We start from the raw sequence: 22489 nt of genomic DNA, 5'->3' as shown, positions 1-22489 counted from the left end.
AATTCATTGTATTTTGATGAAACCCTTCTACAAGCAACTCCAAAAAAGTCGGGCCATTACGTAACATGCAAGCAAAACCAAATTCAATCATTTGCAAATCTTATAAGGCCAAACATCAAATGTTTCATTTCATTTCATTTTAAAATGTAAAATGTAATATTTTAATAATAAAATCTTAAAATCTAATAACAGTCCCACAACAAACATCTGGGCAGTGGTCCATGACAGAATCATGCAGTGTCATCACAGGCATCCATGCTGATTTTCAGTCTTGGGCCTGTGATGACACTGAGATTACTCTAGTTTCACTGTAACTTTGGATGATGTTATGTACTCTAGATGACAAGGCGATAGCAATTTTATGAGAACACGAGTCACTGTTTTTAGCAGATACCAGGCGAACCTCTGCTCATCTTCTGAGAAACTCTGTAACATGTTCTTTTGATTCTCAGTAATCTTACTAACCTGGGAATCAACCGTATTATGTTCCTCCAGCTGTTTTTCTTTATTTTCTTTTTTTTCTTTTTTTGTATTGCCAACGTCTACAGTTAGGTATTATGACATGAATATTCATTTCTTTTTGTTTGCTTTTCCTTGCTTGACTACAGTTACATTTCTGCAGTCTTCAAATAATCATTGGAGCTTTTAAAAAAGTTCTGTCTAAAAAAAAAAGCAGCAAACATTTGACAGCACTTGACCCAGGAGACAAACAAAAAGAAAACAGGATGCTGTTGAAAACAATGGGCAGGTAATCTAACACAAGCCATTTTTTAAAATCCAACAACAGGAAAAGGAATCAATGAAAGAAAGCAAAAAATCAATTCAAGGAACCCAGGATGGATGGAGCAAACACAAAAGGTGGGAAGCAAACAAAGACAGGAAATGAATTCATCCGAGAGATACACCAGGTAAGCGAAACAAACCTGACACCATGACACATCAGAGGTGCAGTTAAACATTTAATTCTGCAAAATGCTGGTCAAAAATCAATGTTTGTGTAAGAATGAACTTATCCAGGTGTAGAAGTTTATACAGTGTAAATGTAACTTGTGATTACTACAACAGTCAGCCTTGTTGTTCCTGGGAGATGACAGAACTGGTACCTCTTTCATGTCTGTATGATAAATAAGAAACTGCAGATGGGAGCTGGTTTGGTGTGTATGTAAACATTTTTGTATTTGTGTTTTTTCCCCTAAGGAATCATATTAATGTGGCTCTAACACCATCATTCCAGCTGATCAGCCATGTCACTGTGATGTATATAGCTTTCCAATACCAGATACAAAACATCTCATGTGGTAGTGGTAGATGTTTCCCTTCACAACATTTCTTTTTTCAGAATGCAAGGAGTTTGTTTTGGAAGACTTAAAAGCTTTTCTGACAGAAAGGCTTCCTTCTGCCAGAGAGGGCTGTCATCCTGCGGAGGGAAAGATTGTTCACAAATGGAAAACATTCAAGACAGTTGCCAAACTTTCCAGGATTGGACGTCCCAACAAATTCAACTCAAGGTCACATTGTGCAGTGCTCAGAGAAACTGCAGTTAACTCAAGAGCTACATCTCTGACTCTGTTAGCATGCTAAATGTGAAAGTTCATGAGAGTGCAGTTAGAAACGCACTCAACAAGTACTGCACGACTTGTCTGGATGGAAGCCTCTTTTCTCTTTAACAAGAACATGACAGCACGGATTAGGTTTGCAAAGTTGCACCTGAATAAAACAAAAAAGACTTCTGGAACAATGTCCTTAGGATACATGAGACCAGAGTGGAACTGTTTGGGTATATCACACAGCACTGCATTTAGAGAAAACCCGAACACAGCATATCAGCAGAAACACCTCATACCAGCTGTTAAGCATGGTTGTAGAATGGTGATGAATAGTGCTGGCTGTGCAACCACAGGGGATTATTAAACTATTCTGATTCTGCTTTTTATTCCAGAAACACGTGTGAGAGCTAATTTTAATATCCAGCCATTAACTATCTGTAACTCTCTGCAATCCACTAACCAGCTTTCATACCCTCTTCAAACCAGCCTTTTCCACTGTGGATATTTTAACAGCACGGGGAAAAGCACCATATCTACATCTATGACACCAAGCTAATACATTTCTGCATTTTGATGAATACATCCTCTCCTTGAAGGAGCAAAGATGCTCATTTCCATCATATGCAATCTATATTTCATAAGACTAAAAGTCTCACTTGGCCTCGAGGTCAGTGAATTGCAAACATAGCACAGGAGCCGCTGGTTCATCACGTACATCACCACCTCCGGTCAGGTGTACTTAAACACGGGGCGCCTTTCTGCCAAAATAAACATCCAGTTTCATCAGCATGGTAACTATAGCTCTGCTCAGCTGCAGGCCCCTCAGTAGTCAACGATACAGTGTCACTGGTGAGAATATGAGGGGCGTGTCTCTAAAATGGAAGACATCCTGGTTATAGCAGGAGCAGATAGAGTGGTGACATGTGTGACTCAGTCCCGATTAATAAATCAAGTTTGCCTCGGGATTAGGAGGAGTGGGGTATGAAAGACAAACCATTCCAATCATTTTGCACTTCTTCAGCAACATTAAACGTTGCCTCCTCCCCCCTTAGACATGTAATGTTGTTTTTGAAAGTTATATAATGAACTTTATGTTGAATGATGTCCAACTGGGAAATCTAATAATACCAAGTGTAGCAGTGTGAACACACACATCAGCTCTTTCCAATTACCCGTGAGTCTGCAGCATTAAAACGGATTTAACTTTTAACGTGTATGTTTAAAAATAAGCACATGCTTGCAGTTATTCATCCAGCTGTCTTCGAATTAAATTAGTTTGTTGAGGTAGAAAAAAAATGTGTATGATGAATAAGACAGGGTGGTTGTGGATGAGGGGTGGAGGAGTGGAGTGTGGGTGAAAAGGTCAGCAGATGGTTATTTATTTGTCGCATCCTGACGCTATGGTGATGAAGGTTAGTATGTTAGGCATTCGCACATGATTACGGGGACAGCGTCCATGATCCAAGTCACATACTTTATCTTTTTAGTACTGTTTCTTACAATATGCATGCGAATGGGACTTTGTATTGGTGGTGCAGAGTTTGGTGGATTAGAAGGGACAAAAAGCATTTTAGCTTTTGTGCTGCAGAAGGGGAACGATGCAGGCGGCCATCCTGATACTTTTGGTGGACTGTATCTGATCTGCTGCAGCATTTAGGGCACATTAAAGCTTTTGGCATATCATTAGTGGATATGCATTTCTTTCAAGGATGTTCTGCCCCCTTGTGACAGGAAATCCAATGCTTCAAGAGCCTCTCTGTACATGTGCAGTGTTATTTTCACTCTCACTTCTCACTTGAAATAAATACAAAAAGTGTCGCTTGGGCCTGCTGAGATGAGTGTCAAAAGGCGTTTACAGGTAACTGCTTCGCTTTACATTGCAGGAATTAATAGGGACGTGTGAAGGTGCAGTGGAACGAGGTACGCATAAATGAATCAGCATCTGTGGATTTGGGCCAACTGAACTGTTAAAACAGATGGATATTGCATATCGTTAGCTTCATAGCATAATTGCCTAAGTCATTTGACTAAGTCAATGACTTAGGCACTTATGCTATGAAGCTAACGATATAAGAGATTAGTGGGAACAGAAGGTTTTGGCTATGAAAACTGTGTTTTGAGTAGGATCCAAATCCAGTCATAAATTACAAATGTGTAGTAGTCAGACACACAGGATGTAGTCTTAATGTGAGACTGCACTTTTACAGCATGCAAAATGGCGATACTATTTTATTTTTTCTTGCATGACAGACAATCTGTCATAAAATTGACATGAAGTATATAGCTGAGAAGAAGTCAGTAGAGATATTGACTTAATTCTGGCTTTTGGCCACAGCTCTAAATCTCATAACAAAATTAGATTTAAGACATTATTTGATTTCGAATGGTGCCTATAACAGCAAATCACCGTGGGATACTGAGCAAGGAAATACGGGACACTTTGGACACTTCAGTAGGGACTCCATTTTTAAATTAGATCAGCATCACTTTAAGATTCAGTGCAGCTTTCTTTTATTACCATCTTAGGACTGACTTGTTTTGATTGGATGTAAAAACCAACCTGTTATTATGCAACCAGTTACTCGTGCTCAAGGTTTACTCATGAAAATGTGGCCTTGTCAGCACTCATGAGGTCATACACTGTAGGTTAGGTGTGTCTGAGAAACAAAATAAAACATGGGGGGGGGTGTGCCTTTAATCTGATTGCTCTTTGATTACTCAACCCAAGTACTGGTAAATATCAGACTTGCTCATTGGACCTCTGAAGTGTCAAGGTGTGTGACTGTTTTTAATTCTAACATGAGCTAAATGCAACTTTTTTTCCGCCTCGTGTTATTTTTAACAGTTACAAGTGTGTAGGATGATTAGTATATGGCACAGTAGTAAATAGCACACCATCTGAGTGATGAAAACAGTGAGAAGGAATACACAGGTGAGAAAGCAACCGCACAAAGTCTAAATTTAGTGTGTGAACAATGAAGTTTATTTAAGTGTAATACGACGAATGATGATTAATGATTAATCACATAGTTGACGGGCGAGGAGGGACTTTTTGATGAACTCATCAATACAAAGTTTTTGTTTATGAGTTTACTCAAGATAATTACTTGCAGGCTTTGAAAAAAAAAATCACTTTTCATGTTAAAAAAATAAAATAAAATACATCAGATTTCCCAGTGTGGTCGCCAAGGGGCGACACAGTACCCCACATTTTCTCCCTTTCTCTCGGCGTTGTCCTGTACGAGTCCCGGTGTGGGTGACGTCACCAAGGGGACCGGCGATCAAGCTGAGTGCGCTCAACGAAATCAAACCGGAAGTTAAGGAATTTGTCTTCAAAATAAAAGCATTATGCATCTTAGCTCACACAGAGGAGCGAAATGTCCTTGAAAATTGTAGGCGCAAAAATGAATAACAGCAGATTGAATAAAAATTAAAATAGACAATAAAATATTTTCAAATTCATAATCTTTATTTGCATCCTTCTTGCATTTCTTTTCACATTTAGCTGTTTCATGTTCAATTAATAAATAATTTGGGGGTTGACATGATATATTCATAAGTCGTCGTAAAAAGTCAAAGACAGGTGGAAAGGTGAACATGCAAACAAGGAAGGTTTACAATAAAAAATAAATGGACAGGTTTTTATTAGTACATTTCACAACATGTCTCATTCACACACATACAAGCGCTTTTTTCTCTCCATCTAATTGCTTTTTTATCTAGCATTCACACTCTGATGAACATCAGGACAAATTCAGGGTTCAGTATCTTATCCAAGAATACTCTGGCGCTACTCTACCTCCTAAGCCACAGCCACCTTGGGAGGGTAGTGAGACCTGCTGTTATGTGTGGTTTGGAAATGTTAAAATTTTCATTGTGACTCACCAGGTAAGTCCATGGACAACTTTGGAAAGAGAGTTAGAGAGGCAATGCTGAGAGAGTTTGGACATGTACAGAGGAGGGATAGGTGGTAGATTGAACAAAGGCTACTGTATATGAAAAGAGGAAGATGACAGAGACGATTTGTGGATGTAGTGAAGGTGGTTGTGTGACAGAGGAGGTTGTCAGTGATAGGGTGAGATGGAGTCAGAGCATCTGATGTGGTGACGCTCTAAAAGGAGCAGTCGGCTGAAGGAGAAGAACCAGAATTCCTCTGGAAACAAGTTTTTGTGAAGCCTCCAGACACCTTTAAAAGGGCAGACATCCTGACGAATCATCTGAATCAACTTATTAAATAAAACTATTGGTTACTTTGAGATAAAAAAGAAGAAGAAGCCATAAACCGAAACATAAGACATATATGATTTAAAAACTTAAAAGAAAACTTTAAAAATCTAAAGACATTTAATAAAAGCCCATTTTTCCCACCTGGAAGTTACATTTCTGTCACCATCTCCTCCGGACTTCAAATTCAGTCTTGTTTGACTGCAACGTCTCTACGCCCAGAGGTATTTTATTTTGAAAGCAAAGAGCGGAAGTTGGCAGCCCCGTAGACTGAGCTTGAAACGAGTGCTTGAGGTGGAGGCAGTCAGCCTGCGACGGAAAAAAACAAGCTATAATAGGTCGGACACTTCATGCTCGGTTCTTGTTTTAAAAGAAAGAAAAATAGAGAAACCGGTGGTTATGTGGATGTAGGAGGTTATTTTCGCGGCTTTCGCGCGGGCTCCCTAACTTACAATTTGATTGGCGGGTTCTGGTTCGGGGTTTGTTGTTGAGCGTGTCGCTGTTTGCCCATTCTCACTGGAGTGAACACTAAGGTAAGCCTTGTAACCGCAAATGAACTGTGTTAAGTTGGTGCAGTTGGACTGGTTGTTTTGGCCATTTCAGTGCTGCTTAAACGACCGTTTTCAGTTATATTTGCCCGGGAAAAATGTAATTACAAGCTGAGGTAAAAGTTGGGGTAAAGAAAAACGGCAGCTTGCTCGTGCCACTTTGTAGGTTTGACGCTGGGTCTTTGTCCACTCAGAGGTGGTTTCACTGGACGCTGTGTGCTACAGCCTCGGTTTTTCCTTGCGTTTGAGTGGTTGCTGTTAACGAGCCACACAAACAGTGATATTTTTCTTTTTTAATTTTTAGAGTCAGAACAAATGGTTTCCAATTTATCAACTTTACCGTTTAGCATTTTTTTTGCGGGGCCACTTCTTAAAGGCCTATAAGCGCAAGCTACTCAAGCAATCCTCAGGCAGGTCCTTTAGACTGTTTTCTCAGGCATCTGCTCTTGTTTGAGTAATTTCTCGCATTTATATCTCTGATTAATAAAACCCCACACACAATTTCCTGTCATTCTTTTTACATTTACAATGAGCTGCGTTTGTCAGCAGGCCTATTTAAAAACGCAGTGGCTTACACAATGAACCACATTTGCCAAAACACCATAGACTGGCGACTGGTGCCACATGCCGAGATTGTCAATGTTGAATGTCTAGTGGCTTTTCATGGTAACTACACCGTGCGTCGTCCTCATCAATAGCAGCAGAGAATAGCATGCATTGTCTGTCTTGCTGTGGCAGTTATTGTCCATAAGTAAAGTCCCTTTTATTCTAGAAGACGGGGGGAAATTTGCACTTGCATGCAAATGCAAGGACTGAGGTTATAAGAAAGCACAGTTTCTCTTTTTTCTTTTTTTCAACATGCAGGTACACTTGCGTGGCACACCTATTCTGCCGACACACCCTCTGACAAGAGCACCATGTTAGCTCTGAGTCTAGGACAAGGTTCACTCAGAAATGAACAGGTATGCCGTGTAGGCATGTGCAATAATGGAGCGATAAAGTGTGAATTGCATAAACTTCCATTACATCACAAAGCAAAGAGAGAACGCGAGTTTCAGTGCTTTGCATTTCCAGCATATCAGAAACATGACTAAAACTAGAAAGACTGCTAATGATACCGAGAAGTGCAGTAACTGCATGTACTCACTGGAAAGGTGAGCTTTTCGGGCTGACTTCACACTCAAGTAACATTTAGTATGAGTGTTGTAGATTATGTGGTGGTTCAGTTAAACCCTAAATTTGACCTGAAACTATTAGTTATGGGAATTAGGGTGATCGGGTAATTTGGGTCTGATTCCACCTCACAGTGCATATTTGCTGCATTTCTTGATCCTCTATGATTGTAAGCTGAATATTATTGTATTTTTGATTGGCAGACAAAAAAAGCGGTATTAAAATAACTCACGCCATGCCTTTTTTCCCCCTCCAATTTTACGACTTATAAACAGTTATAACTGAAAAAGTAATGATAATAAGTAATGATAAAAAGTCAGATAATTGTTGCAACCCTGCTGTATCCTGTTGCATGCATGCTTTTAAATGAGGTTTCGATCTAAGGCATTTTTTATGTTTTATAGGTACATTTTGAAGGAATTACCAAGTGTGTGCACATGTTAAGCAATTCTGTCATTTTAATGTAAAGTTGATTAAGTCAATTTTGCAGATGCTGCTTTTTTCCTCTTTAAAGTCTTTGTAAACCAATTATTTGGGACTTTTTTTTTCTTTTTCTTTTTTTGGCTGGTTGCTCCAATCGCATCATTTAAAGCAGTCTTTCATTACCTCTCCTTTCAAGAATTTATAATTGACATGTTTCATTATAAGCTGGACTTGTAGAAGAGCCCTTTTCAAAATGACACACATTAAATTGGCTCCATGTGCTGCAGAGACTGAAACCAATGGTGCGTTCAGGCAGCCATCATCAATTAATAAAGTCAAACATTTTAAGAGTCAATCTGTGGGAACTTCCCCTATAATAGTCTGCCAAGTGTTAAATGCTTGAGATGAACTGAAGCATTTTTTTTAACCAGTGTGTGATTCAGTATTGGGGTATTAAAACATGCATGGTTTTTCCTACCATAATATGTCTAAGTGAATGAAGCAACCTGGACAACAGGTAATGATTAACCTCATATCCAATCTGATAGAAAGAACAAACACTGGTGTTAATATATGACTTTGTTTGTTTCCACCTTGCATGAGCTTTGTCACTTGAAGTTGATATGAAGGCAGCTCGTAGCAAGTGTTGAACAAAATATTCTGGACGTCAGATGAGGTGGTATTGTATAAACGTTTGGTGCCGATTTAGAGAAAATAATATAATATGAATATTTCTTAGTATATGTGATGTTGATATATATACAAGCATGTAGATCGCCCTTGCATTTAGTGACAAATTGCTATTTTTCGTCTGCATGTCTTAACTTCCACTATCAAACTTGGAACATGTGCACGTTTGTCATTTGAGCTGCATTTTTTTTCTTCTTACATACGAGATACTAATCCAAATCCTCTTTCTTCTGTGTATTTGATTGCACTTTTATGAGCTGTGACTAATTACTCTGCTTGTCTTTCTTGTATATGCCTAATGGGCCTTAAAAAAAAAAAAATCCCTTGCATACTGCCGCGCTGTGCCCACACAATATTTTGTTCCTCTGTTGTTTTGAGTGGAAGCCAGTGGAAAATGACTTTGTTCCGAGCAAGTGATGCTTTGCTTCTTTCTCATTTTGCTGATTTATGTGATTTGTACTTGAAGTGGTCTTCTTTTTTTTCTCTCTTTTTTTTAAGAGAAGGCGCTGAGTCGATCATATGCGATCTTAAATTGTCTGTAATGTAGCAATGAATCATTTATAGTCTAATAACATAAGTGGTAGTTAAATGATTTAAGATTTCGAGTGCAGGCGAAATATATCTTTATTTTTATGCCTGCTGTGAGAAAAGGGTTCTAAAACCTATTGCATCATCCCCTTTTATTTTATGACCTATATTACATGGACTGTCTCTTGGAGAGTGAGGGTAATTTTATTTACACTTTCTTCACATTGTATGGAACGTTGTGAAGAAAGTGTAAGACGCAGGTTTCTGTGTAGACCTCCCAAACAAAATAATAGAAATTAGAGCAGAGCGATATGACCAAAAATATTTATCACGAAATAAATTTGAAAATTTGCTATAACGATATAACTTTCCTTGCTGACAGTTTAACCAAAAGGCATTTCCAGTGGAAATTGGCCGACATGTCCTCACCATAACCATGCATAATATCCACAAAACTTAAAAAAGGGGTTATACACACACACAATACGGTAATATTATATTGAAGCATAGTATGTGTCACTCCGTGAGTCTCCTGACTACGATAGCCGTAATGCTCCGACAATCCATCAAGCAGTACGGCTTCATAGCTTAGCAAAGTAGTACTAAAACATTTGACAGATTTTTGAGCACCGTGTACCACATAAAATCGTTTCAAGGTCAGTAAACACAACCAGAATTCGTACATAAGGCACACGGGATTATAAGGGGTACTGTCGATTTTCAGAAAAATCTTAGGATTGAATTTAAGTGTGCCGTATTTTCCAAAAAACACTGTAATAACGACGGCCCGCTAGCATGCGCTACCAAAAATAGTGCTTTGTTGTGTATCTGACGGACGAAAGCTAAACCAGTTCCACACCACTGAAGTTGCAGCATTTTTACAAACCAATTCTGGTTTATCTGTTTCATTCAACGATCTGCTTTCGCCCTTCTCATTCTCCATCGCCGCCATCCTTTTCCCGCCATCTGTGTATGAAAACAAAGGCACTGCGCATGCGCGTTTTACCCATATTCTATCGCGATATTTCATTTTCTTATCATTCCCCAACATTATACCGGTATTACCGTGAACGGTATGATATGGCCCAGCCCTAATAGAAATTTATTTCCAGCAATATTTTCAGGAGCCTACAGCAGGGGGAAACATCCATGGAAAAAATTTTTTTTTTTTCATGTGGAAAGCATAAAATTTCGTGTCCCTCAGGGAAAAGGCTTACTAGGAGTGAAGAAGGAATTAATAAATGCTGTGAGAAGACAGAGCAATGCTTCTGAAGAGAATCATGATGGAAGCAAGATGAAGGCCATCTCATTGTCATTGTAATCATCGGTAATCTGGGGAATAGTTGTCCATTAAACTGACAGTACATGCAGTTATGACTTCTGTGACTCTGTAATGTAAGAGAAGAAAGTTGATTCATGCTGCTGTTTAAACTGGATCAGGAAGGTTACCGTGTGTGTGTGTGTGTGTGTGTGTGTGTGTGTGTGTGTGTGTGTGTGTGTGGTCTTGTTGGTGAAATATAATCTTTCTTCATTTAGGTTTTGTTTGTTTTTAAAGTTGGTGTTATTTCCTTCATACCACGTCACTGCAGCCCATCAATGTTTTTTTTTTTTTTTTCTTCTGTTTTTTCAATGTTATTATCAACATGGCTCTGGGATGGAAGTGTCAGCCGGTCACTTTAGCGCAATGTGGTTTATTTGAACAAATATTGAAAAATGGAAAGTTAAGTTATGCACAAATATTGTTAGTGTATAAAGTGATCATCATAAGAATCATAAGAATTTCCCCTTCCTTATCTTAGTGTGCTACATCTTGTCCGAGGTGTTGCTTATTCTGTGCAATGATTTTTTTAACATGATTTTTCACAGTGTAGTGATTTGCACATTTGCCTAACAAGCAAAAGATCCCTGGTTTGATGCCGGGAGGAGACACAAATCCCTTGGGGGTGTCATCGGGAAGGGCATCCGGCATAAAAATCTGCCAAATCAAATACACGGACAGATCCACGGAGGTGATCGTTTGTCACTAAGGCAGCAGTTGAAAAGTAGTTTTTCTTTTCAAGACCGACTTAATATTTATTCAGTATAACCTCAAATTAGTGACTGAGCCCATAAACTCTGTAGAGAAGCTTTTACAGAGGTCAGGGATGAAAAAACCCTTTCCCATAGACTTTTATAGAACCATAAATCTCTTTGTAACTGGAGCTATCACCATCTGGTGTCTTCCAGATAGATGCAGATTGTTAGGGACTTCCGCATTGGCTTTATTTCACCAACATGGAAGCTGTGTCTGTTTTATACTGTTTATGGCTGTGGTAGGCCCAGCAAACAATAGAGATCCTGCACTTGACGGTTAATGTTGCATGCAGTTGTGGGTGAACCATGTGAGAGATCCTAAGCAATTCAGAGATAAAGGCAACTGTTAAAGTTCCTTTAACAGGTTCCACTTTATAAACTTTGACACAAAATACATCTACACCAAGTAAAATGTATATGTATCTTACTGATTAAAACTCTTCTTTAGTAATCTTAGCTGCACCTGGAAAAAAATGTGGGAGTTTCAACTTTGAGTTTTATAGCTAAACTGAATGTTTAAAATGTATTGGTCTATCGTGGTTATTATTTCTTCTCTTTGGAAGCCAAAATGTAGACATTCATTCCTCTCTTTCTGTTAATCTGATGGCATCTGAACATGTCTGCTGCAATCCCATTGGCAATTTAAGACTCCAGTCACACGGGCCTTGACTTCAAAAAAGTATAACAGAATGAGTGATCGGCCGCTGTAAGTGTCTGTAACAGTATAACCTAGGCACGAGGCTTTATTCTAACAGATCTAGTAACATTTGTATCTCATCATCAAGATAGAATGATTCTTTGTTAACAGGTAGGTGTGTACCTACTAAGGTTGGGCAATATGTAAAAATTTTCCAACTGAATAGTAAGTCCACTAACCGACGATAGGCAATATAATTGCGAAGGTGACTTTTTGATAGGTGGAGCAATGTAATCATGCACACACTGATTTGCATGTTTAGAATTTATACGTTTTGTTTGGAGGGAATATTTGACCTTCTTTTCTTGTTTGTTTCAGCAATAATATAGCTACTTTTTTGGATTATTCGTTTATTTATTTATTTGAGATGCGCCAAATACTTTACGTCAGATTGTCTTTTTAAAATGTCTGCTAGAAGAGATGATTTGATTTTTAACTTACTTTTTTTTTGTGTACTGCCTTTCCTTCTTTCTTTTATGAGTTTGAGTAAATGAATCGCTGCATTTGGGCGCACTCTGAGAAGGGTGCATTTGTTCGCAGCTGGAAGAGGGTGCTGTTAAAATAGCGCTATTATTTATTTTATTTTTTTCCGTTGACTGCTTCTCTTAGCTTCTACCAACATTATTAGCAAACTTACTCATGGGCAGATGGATGGATGGATGGATGGATGGATAGACAGATGAATAAATTGCTCTTGTAAAAACGATTGGTGAAAGGCTCGGCCTATCGTTGATATATTCGTCTAATCGCTCAAACTTAGTACCTACCTGTAAGAGAAGTGTCTGCTATAGCTGAAGGTCTCAGCTCACTAAAAAGAAAAAAGCTCACTGTTTTCTCAAAATGCCATAAACGGCAATAATACCTGTAGAGGATAAAAATAAAAATAAAAAATAAAAACCCACAACAAAACAAAAAGCCCTTTGGAGTGACAAACAGACTACTTCTTTCTGCACAGAGGATGGTGTTGGAACATCAGGCTTTTTCCACATTTCACCACCAGCCCAGGTCCATAAACATCACAGAGCACAAGAGAGTTTGTGTGACTTAAACGCTCACACAGACCTCTCCAAAACCAACAAACACCTTTCATGTTGTTTTTTCTGTTAAATTGTTAACTGAGTACATTTGATGCATTGGGTCCTAGTCTATATAAATAAGACTTAAAGTCTTTACTGTAATGAAGATGGGTCAGATTAATGAGATTTACCAATGTATAGTATTCTCTGAAGTCTGTTTTTTGCTTTATGTTGTTTTAAGTTTTGCCCAGAGTTTACTTTATAACTACAACATCAGACTTTCATGCCTGTAGCACTACATCTTTATTTATATTACTTTATGATAGGCTAACAAAGCCATGAGAAACATCACCTGTTGAAACATCAGCATCTAAACATTTAGTGTCTAGTGGACACCACACCCCAGGCTGTCGCTTTTGGCTTCCTTTTTTTTTTTTTTTTTTTTTTTTTTTTTTGATGACTTTACTCAGTAGTTTAGACTTTCTGTTGTCTTTCCTGTGTTCCTCTTTTGTTCCTTGAGTTTGTCTAGTCTCTCCTTCTTGTCCTTCATTTCTGTCATCACCTCCCAGCTCCATCTCCTTCCACCCGGTTCGAGTTCCTAATTCATGCCCAACAACTGATCTAACAGTATGTTGGCTTCAGTGTCCTTGTGTCACCACTGGGCATCAGGCCTAATCCTGCTCTGTGATGAAAGGGAGGTGGCAGGGGTGAGTGCTGGAGGGAGGGGAGGCTGTGAAAGAGTAAAGCTGGTTAGAGTACGATTGCACAGTTTCTCAGTCTTGCATACTCTTATCCACAGAGTCAAAACTGCACACTTTTTAATCTGCAGTTTGAGGTTAAGACCTGAGTTGCAAGTTTGAGTGCAAGTTAGGGACATTATATTGTATTTTAAAAACAGAAGAGAAGACGGCATATTTCTGCAGACAGCTATCGAGTTTGAGGCAATACGTTGGCAGGTTTTCTTACTGAAATGATGGATATAGATGGAGATTTGAGGGTTGGGAGATGTAAAGCTTCTGAGGTCTTCAGGGAGATTACCCATGCAGACTATGATTTCAGCTTCGCTTCACTCTGTGGAGAAATATGACCTTAAATTTATAAACCTTCCGGTGAACTGCTCATTAAACAGTAATCAAGAGTCCACTGCTGTCCCACATGTTCCTTAAGCAGGTATGGGGTTCAGATTGCATAGCAGAAAATTGCTACTTGGGCTGTGGAGAGAGAATCTGAGCGAGGGTGAAACCCAACACTTTACTGTAAGAGTTTAAAACTTTGGACAAAAGTTTGACATCTTACTTTGAGTGCAAATAATGACATAAATAAAAAGTCACATTTTATGTTTTAGATCAATATTTGTGCATCTCTAAAATTTCATTAGATTGATCAAAAGTGAAAATAACTAAGTACACCAAAAAAATTAGTGATCAAATACTGATGCGCCCTTTACCCCTTATGTCTCAGATTAGAAAGAATTTAAAAGACTAATTAAAGGCCACAGCACCATCTTATTCAGACCATTTGCATGACTTTCGACATCTAAAAGTTGTGAAATGAAGAGAAATTTATATGGCTCATGGAAAAACTTGAACTTTTTGTGAGTTTATTCCATCCTGTTGTTTTTCTGCGGAGGCTTCGACAGGCCCTTCATGCTCTAATTGATTTAATTAAGTGAACGTTTTCCCCTTTGGCTGTACTGATGCAGAAACAGGCGGCGTGCAGACAGAGCATGAGGGCTTTGCTTATCTGTATTTCACAGAAAAATCCAAGTTCCCCTCCGAGCATCGCAGCCCACGTTACTCCCATCCCTCTGCGGTTCAGCCTCATTAACAAGCTCTCACCATTCCTATGGACGCTGTGAAAGGCACTCGCACTCTAGTAAACATTATGATTCATATTTGTGATTAGTTTTTCTGAATGGATGAGTTATTCCGCATAGGGCGCACATTCTGCAATGGAGAGACATCGGCTATGTTTTTATGAGGTAATCTTGTCACTTGGATTTGTTTTGTTTTTTTAATGTTAAATATAAAATTAAACAAGCTAAATAATATTTAAAAAAAAAAAGATAACAATAGCCCTATGGAACATTTGGGACGATGTTTACTTTTCTTTATTATTGATTTTACCCTCTTGTTTACTCAAAATTACTCAAGCATTGATAACTCTAATGTTGGCCTGAGGAACATGCACACATGTACTACCTCAAATGCCAAATGATGTTTTACCAGCTGTTCTTTATTCCTGCCAGTAATGAACTTCAGCCGGGACTAACATATAAGCTCTTCACTCGATCTGCCCTTGCTCTAACCTCAGTGTGAATGCATCTTGACCTGCCATTCAGATTTGCCACTGCAGCTGCTGCGTTCTTTGATTGCTAAATTACACGCCTCTCACTGTTACAGGTTGGAATGACGTGTCCAGTAATTTCACTAATTGGCTAAACTCATCAAAACCTAAGATTAATTTGAAAAATGGGAGCAATCTGATTTGGAAAAAAAAATACTTATGACCTTCAATGTTTTGACAATTTAGGAAAAAAATGTTCTTTCAAGCCAGTGAAGACTTGGGGAAGTCACTGGTTTATGGCTTAAACCAAGTTTAAGAAGTAATTCTCTCATTAAACCATAGAGTTAATTCTAACAGATTGAACATTGATATGCATTGTTCATTGTTAATACTGTTAATCTTGGAGTTGCTGGTAGTCAGATTTTGTTATTTTTGCTGATACATATACGAGCTGCTTTCCCCTGTTTCCAATCTTCCAGAGGTAATAGGCTGCAGGCTGTAGCCTTATATTCAGCTAAAAACATGACTGTGTTTTCAGTTGTAGGCTGAAAATGAAATGGAAAATATTTCCTCTTACAAATGGGATGATTTGAATTGGATAATAGGAAATTGTTTTTATTTTTTTTCTGACTGAAAATTGACCCAACATTCCCAAAAGATCCACTGCCCTACCAGTGCAAACAATCTAGCTGTTTGCTTTGCCTTAGTTTTGTGAGTCAGTTAAGCTTTCATTCATCTTTCAGAGTTTATCAGCTGAATATTTCTGATAATAAGGGGCACACACTACCTCTGAGTGCAAATGTTCCTAACTGTGTCAAAACAACAACAAAAAACCCCACTGATTTTACTTTGCAAGGTTGCATCAACCTCCTCATACCACAGAGGGACTGCTTTACACACATACATCCATACGTATGGATGATGGAACCAGCTATCACTGCATCTCTCCAATTTAGATCTTAATGCATTAAAAAGCCCTTGCCTTATCCACATCACTGTGTGACCTTTTTTTTGTTTTGTTTTTTGTTCTGAAGAGCCTAGTTTACATCATTTTTCTTATTAAACTCCAAATGTTTATATTGTGATTCCGAGGTAAAATCACATGTAGTTCTCTTCAGCAAAATATAATTACAAATTTTATTCGGTATCATTTACCAATAACATACACAGGAAGCAGTGGTGTGTGTGTGTGTGTGTGTGTGTGTGCCAGCCGTGTATAGTGAGACCGTGTGTCTCCCTGAACCCCCAAAAATGTTATATTGCAAAGTTTTTCTCTCTCGTTTGTAAATTTGTGGTATTGTGAGATCTTCTGAGTTTGTATAACTTTGTAATCCTGAATAGTCAATATTTTTCTCAGAAATTTCTGACTCTTGGCCCTTGCAATACAGATACACAAGTTCAGCATCTTCAGCTCTGAACTGTGTAATGGAGGACAAACTGTGGAAGTTCAGGGACTTGAGATGAGCCTAACTGATCTGAGACTGTTCTGTGTTCTGGACTGCAGTTTTTCCAGTTTACACGTGTTTAAGATAAGCATAGATGCAAACCTAGATCAGCAAAACCAGCCTGTTTCACAATTTATTAGATTTAAAATAATGCACTCGTAGCCATCTGTGCACCAAGGGCATGCAGTGTAGCTTGCCCCACTGCCCAGCTGCTTATCTTAAAGGGTTTTATTGAATTCTCATCAGTATGACTTTGAGAGGAAGTTTGTCGATAGCTTGTGACTTTAGTCTGCAGAGAATCGGGTATGTGATTCTAAGTAATTTCCCACAAGATGATTCAGAAATCCTTGAGATTAAGGGAAATCCCCACACTACAGAAAAGAATAAGAAAGTAAGAGCAGACAGTGTGCATTTGCTGGGGCATGCATTATGGGAGGGATTATATGGATGGAATTCAACTCTTGTGAAAACGTGCCACCCGCTCCACAGCTTATACAATACAGGAGCTAAACATTGTTGTCACAGTTACATGGTGAAGAAAACAAGAAATAACACACAACATCTATATGCAGCTGCAGGTTTTAGCTACAAGTTGGTTAATGTTATATAGCCCAAACTGGCAGCCCTTTAGTTCCATTAGCATTAGAGATGTTTTCATTAAATGTTAGACACCAACCTTAGCCTTGCCTGAAAACCTCAATTATTACAAACTGCTGAGCAGTGTTTTGCAGCCTGATGTGCCTCAGAACATGGACTGCACCATTAATCGAATAAATTGATTAATCAACGCCATTAGTCAAATGACCCAGTTTTATCTTGATTTGTATGAAATATTTAATAGACCGATCGTGCTGCTGCTACTGAATATTTATGATCTATGCAGTAATTCGATTACAACGGTTGTCTAGTGGCCTACTAACTTTATTTGACTTGTATTTTCCCAGGCTTGTATCACAGTTCTGTGTGATGTAAGAGCTGCAGAGACAGCCTCTCTGAACTTCAGTCAAAAGTAGTCACAGCTACCGTCTGTGTGACAATTTGGCTCACCAAGACATAACTTGGAGCCCATGAAATCTGTTCAAGGACAGACTAATGCTTTGGAATAACTCAAGTTTGATATTTTTGCTTTTAAGGAAGGTTACCATCTGAAATCACCAGATCATGTACTTGTTAAAATCTAGGCTTTAAAGATATGTTGTTGTCTTGTATTTGTCTTCAAATATACTGCTGCGTGCTTGGGAGTTGATTCAGTTGCTGGTAGCAATATGATAGGCATCCCCTAATCCATTTGTGCTCTCTCTCTCTCTTAGCCTCTCTCACACGCATGGCTACAGCTGAAGGAAATCCTTCTTTATTTATGAGATGTAAGGTTCAGAATGCCACAGGGGTCTCCGGAGAATTAAATACTGCACACATTCTGTTTTTCCGCTGTTGAGTGTCTCTTTGTTGCTTTCACATGGACACAGTCATATACACTTGCTACAGGACATCTATTCACCCAGTCTGCTGTTTTTTGGGTTGGCAGAGCTGCAGTTGTTAGAACGCGACCTTGGGAGGGCAGAAAGAGCTGCCGGCAGATGTGTGTACGGTGCTTCACTGTTTTATGTGGAAGAAATTATATCATCTGCATGTCGTAGAAGCAGAAATGCCATCCGGTGCTCAGGCCACACTAAATCGGCACTGAAGTGTAGTGTAAAATGTCAAGCTATGGATGCCTGTGGTGCAGAAAACCATGTAATATGAGCAGGAGAGCTCAGATAGTGTGATGTATTTAAATTGTTTACGATATCAGCAAAAAGAAGTGGCCAGCAAGGAGAACACACTGATGGCATGAAATGGCACATTTCCAGCTTTATCTACCCTCAAATCACAGAGAATATACAGTACCACTGTAACTTAGTTGGCTGATTTTAAAACATGGCTGCTAAGAACTGAACTGGACCTTGTCTGTATATTAAAAGGCTTTGTAGCTTTGAGGTATTGACACTTTCATTTTTACCAAACTGTTCTGGTGTTTTCCATGGGTATGCCGCCAAAACAGTTATGTAATACAGACAAATAAACATGTGAAAGAAAGAGAAGCTTTAACAACTTTCTTTTGAAGCTTGTTAAAGAGTTCCCAAGTGTCTTGGAAAATGTAGATAAATATAGATCATGGAACATCATCCTTGGGCAGGGAAAATGAACAACATGGTAAACTGTCCTGGAAAATGTTTTCTTCAAATGCGGTGAGCATTAGTGCACAGAGCAGACGCATGGGAATGTAGATGGAGTATGCAAAATCTTTGTTTTTGTTTTTATATGCTGATCATTAAGCAAATATTAAGGCTCAAATTTAAAAAAGGAAGACAAAACAAAAATATCCCAGATTCTGATACTAATGCCACAATCACAATTTCAGAAGCCTAAAATAATTTCACCACATGCTGTAAATTCCATTTATTTTCCCATGCTTTCTGGAGAAAGAGAGGCTTTATGGTGTGTTGACTCTGAGACCTTTTTGCTGGATTGATTTTGATTGTTGTGAGGTTGGAGGAAAAGAAACAAGCCCCCTGAGTAAAGGAAACAAATGTATGCACTCAAAGTCTGATGACACGGTCGTTTACAGTGATATTAGTTAGGAGATCTGCTTAATGATTTGGGCACATAATATTTTAAAAACAAGCCACTGTCAAAGGATGACTTTGAATAAAGAATAAATGCTGTAAATTATCCACATATGCACAGGGGTGTAGAAGTTGTTCAACAGGTCTGCATTGAATTGCACCACTCTTTTTGCATTGCTATTACTACATCAGTCTGTTCTCTCTTGGGAGCTTCACTGTAGGATCTGATCAAAGAGAATAATTCAGGTCCATAGCCGAGGGAGGAGTAGAATGGAAAACCAAATGGAGTTGAAGGCACAGAGAGAAGGTAAAACTTGGGATGGTTAATAATCAGCAGTGGTTCGTGTTACACAAAAAAGGATGGGTGTAGAATAGTTTCAGAAGACTTTGCTCAGTGTTCTTGTTTCCTCACTTTCTAACGTAGTCTTTCACAACATATTCTGAGAGTGTTGAGTATTAACATGAAATGAGTGCATTGGTTCATTGGGTGGTTATTTCCTCATACAACGCTGGACTGTTGTTAGTGCACGGCATGCAATCTTACCCTAGTCATTTTGAATTGTTTATCTTCCATGTTAATGTATTAAAACTGCTTATGGTCACTGTACACTTGTCAAGTTAGCTATTTGAGAGTACAAAATATTAGTAAAAAAAGCTTTCATTTTCCCATTTTTGCTTCTTTGATCATTTATGTTCCTGTTTTTTGTTTGTTTGTTTTTTAAAATAATACATCTAGTGGTGCACCTGTCCTAGAGCATTGTGTCATGAGTTTAAACTTCCACTCATACTGGGAAACAACCAAATTTTGTACTAATCCATTGAAGTATTAGGTTTTTATTAGCACTTTGCTTTGTACTGACCGACAGACGCACACACATGACATGTTTGTGCTACTGCTATAAAGTGTACTCGAGATCTAATGTTGCTCTGACAGGAACCTGCAGTTTGCAGTAAAATAGACGTCTTATTTTCTAGTTAAGGTAAAGGAGTGCATTAGAAATAAGGGCTTGTTGAACCTGAGCTTGCAGTGGTCAAACATGCTTTATTATAATAACTTCCTGGAGGGTGTTGTATTGTGAGTAATAGTAGCAGTTACTTGCTTAGTTGTGAGCTATTGTTCTGTGATTTGTTTTCTGATACCTTACTTTACATCAACATTGCCGATCAGGTCGTTTTAAACTATCCAACATTTTTGTGAGTCATGAATGGGACGCAGCAATTTCAAAAAGATAAGAAACCAGTCTTTATTTCCTGTAGTATGGGAACTTTGTGATGCAGTTCAAAGTGAAGAATGTTGATGGTGATTTAACTCTTGGGGAAAGTATTGTTTTTGCAGAGTATGTGTATATCATTTCCAAGTTACTTTAATGAACACATAATCAGACAGGGTTTTTGACCATTTTCCAGCATATCTGTGATATTCTGTGGTTGTTAAATTCTGTATTTAGGGCTGGGACCAGATAATATCCTATATAAAAGTAGAAGGTAAAAGTAAAGTGAATAAACAATAAATATTTAATAAAATTAATTCTGTATTATTATTCTGAATTATCAATATTTTTTTGCCATAGTTAGCAATGTGGACGTCATAGGTTTTTGTATGTGATGTCATTAAAATAACTATCCGGTTGTTCAGTGATGACGCGACGAATCCTACTTCCGGGTCTAAAGTAGTCTGCGTTTAATATGGCTTTTGTGTTGTTAACATGTTTAATGTTATGTATTTTCTTCTATTTGATCTCAAAAAGCTCCTAAAACAGTCAGCGACCACTGTTGACCTCCCTCGGCTTTTATTACCGCTAATCATTTATTTAAGCTCAGTTTTTAAAACCTTACGATGTAACTACAGCCCAGCCCATGCAGCAGTATATGAATGACTAACCTCGTATTGTGGATGGATTATCTCAGTTGTTCTCCTGGCTGAAGTTTGGTCCTTTTACAGCATCCTGCCATGCGATTACATTTGTTCCTGACCACCGAGAACACTCACATTAACTTTTATCGAGTGGAAAAAAAGTTAGCTTGTTTATATTATGCTAACATAGCTGTGTCGCTAGCGGTCACGTAGCACATCATTATATAGCAGCTAGCCCAACTTCAGTAACCCTACAAACGTCACTGCTGTTTAGTTTTCTGTCTTCATTTATGCTGGAAGTGATAACAGAGCTGTACGTTTTAATTTGTTTCCAAAACCCCGCAGTCAGGACATGCTATATTGTATTTAGATAGAAGCTAGCGAGCTAACTCCCTGCTAACTTCTAACTCCGTTAAATGTCATAAATTCCGTTTTCATGGATGCCTGGATGTTAAACTCAATTGTTACACCTGGTAGAGCAGAACGCTGATCATTTTATTAAAGATGAAAGACAGTTTTTCAACTCTCAGTAATCCCATAGTGATCGTTTGATATATGGACCTGCAGCGGAGTTTAGACCCAGACACGGCTAGTGACGTCAGACTGAACAACCGGATAGTTAATGACGGTTTGCCTTATAATTAAGTATCCTCTGGAAGAACAGTTCATATTAAGAAGAAAAAAATTGAGGGGTCCAGCCAATTTCATAGAAATGATTTGGACAGCTGTAACGAGGGAGTTGTATCTGATCTGTATCTGGTGCGTTTTTTCATAACCCCATTTATTCATTTATGAAGATGCCACAGCTTGCATTTTGATACACTGATTGCTGACAGGTGAAGGGAGAAAGATTAATCATTGTTACGGTGTTCTCTGGGAAACCTTGGGACTTGACATTCATGTGGACATAAACGTAGTTACAGACAAAACACACACCGCAAGTGCAAGGGTGCTGCCTCCCCTAAACGGCTAATATCCCCCCCCCCCCCTCCCCCAATAGAAAAGTAAAAAAAAAAAAAAAAAAGACCATTATTGTCGGGAATATTCTTTCTTGATGAATATGGCATAGAGCCCAAGGTGATAACCCAGCATTCAAACCCCCGAGATCCCAATCCAATTATGCCTTTACGGAATGCATCATGAAGAAGTGCGAGCGGGCAAAACTCCACCCTACCACTCAGGGGACCCTAATGATGTGCAAACCCAGCAATCCTATATATATATCCTTATAACTTTTTATTATGAAACCAGGAGTTCCTACAAAAAAACAAAACAAGTGGTTTTTATTTTGTGGCAAATTTCTGAACAAAAGGATATATTTTAAGTCCACTTCATTAACATCCACACATTTAACATCTCTATAAAGTGTGTGTGTGTG

The 22489-nt window shown here is 38.5% G+C and overlaps 1 protein-coding gene across 1 annotated transcript in view; it reads left to right on the top strand.

Moving 5' to 3' along the window:
* Positions 1-6031: 6031 nt before the first annotated feature.
* Positions 6032-22489, top strand: part of LOC146650934 (cytoplasmic protein NCK2-like) — a 43642-nt gene continuing 27184 nt past the window's right edge. Inside the window, exon 1 of the mRNA XM_085384442.1 lies at positions 6032-6304. The gene's annotated coding sequence lies outside the window, so the exon portion shown is untranslated. The remainder of the gene's footprint in view (positions 6305-22489) is intronic.

Source organism: Rhamphochromis longiceps, linkage group LG16 (genome assembly GCF_057381845.1).
Source record: "Rhamphochromis longiceps isolate RC_006_pf linkage group LG16, R_longiceps_female_GT1.1, whole genome shotgun sequence".
In the NCBI taxonomy this organism is placed as follows: domain Eukaryota; kingdom Metazoa; phylum Chordata; class Actinopteri; order Cichliformes; family Cichlidae; genus Rhamphochromis; species Rhamphochromis longiceps.
Note: the sequence above shows the minus strand (reverse complement) of the source record. Positions and strands in the feature narration are given on the sequence as shown.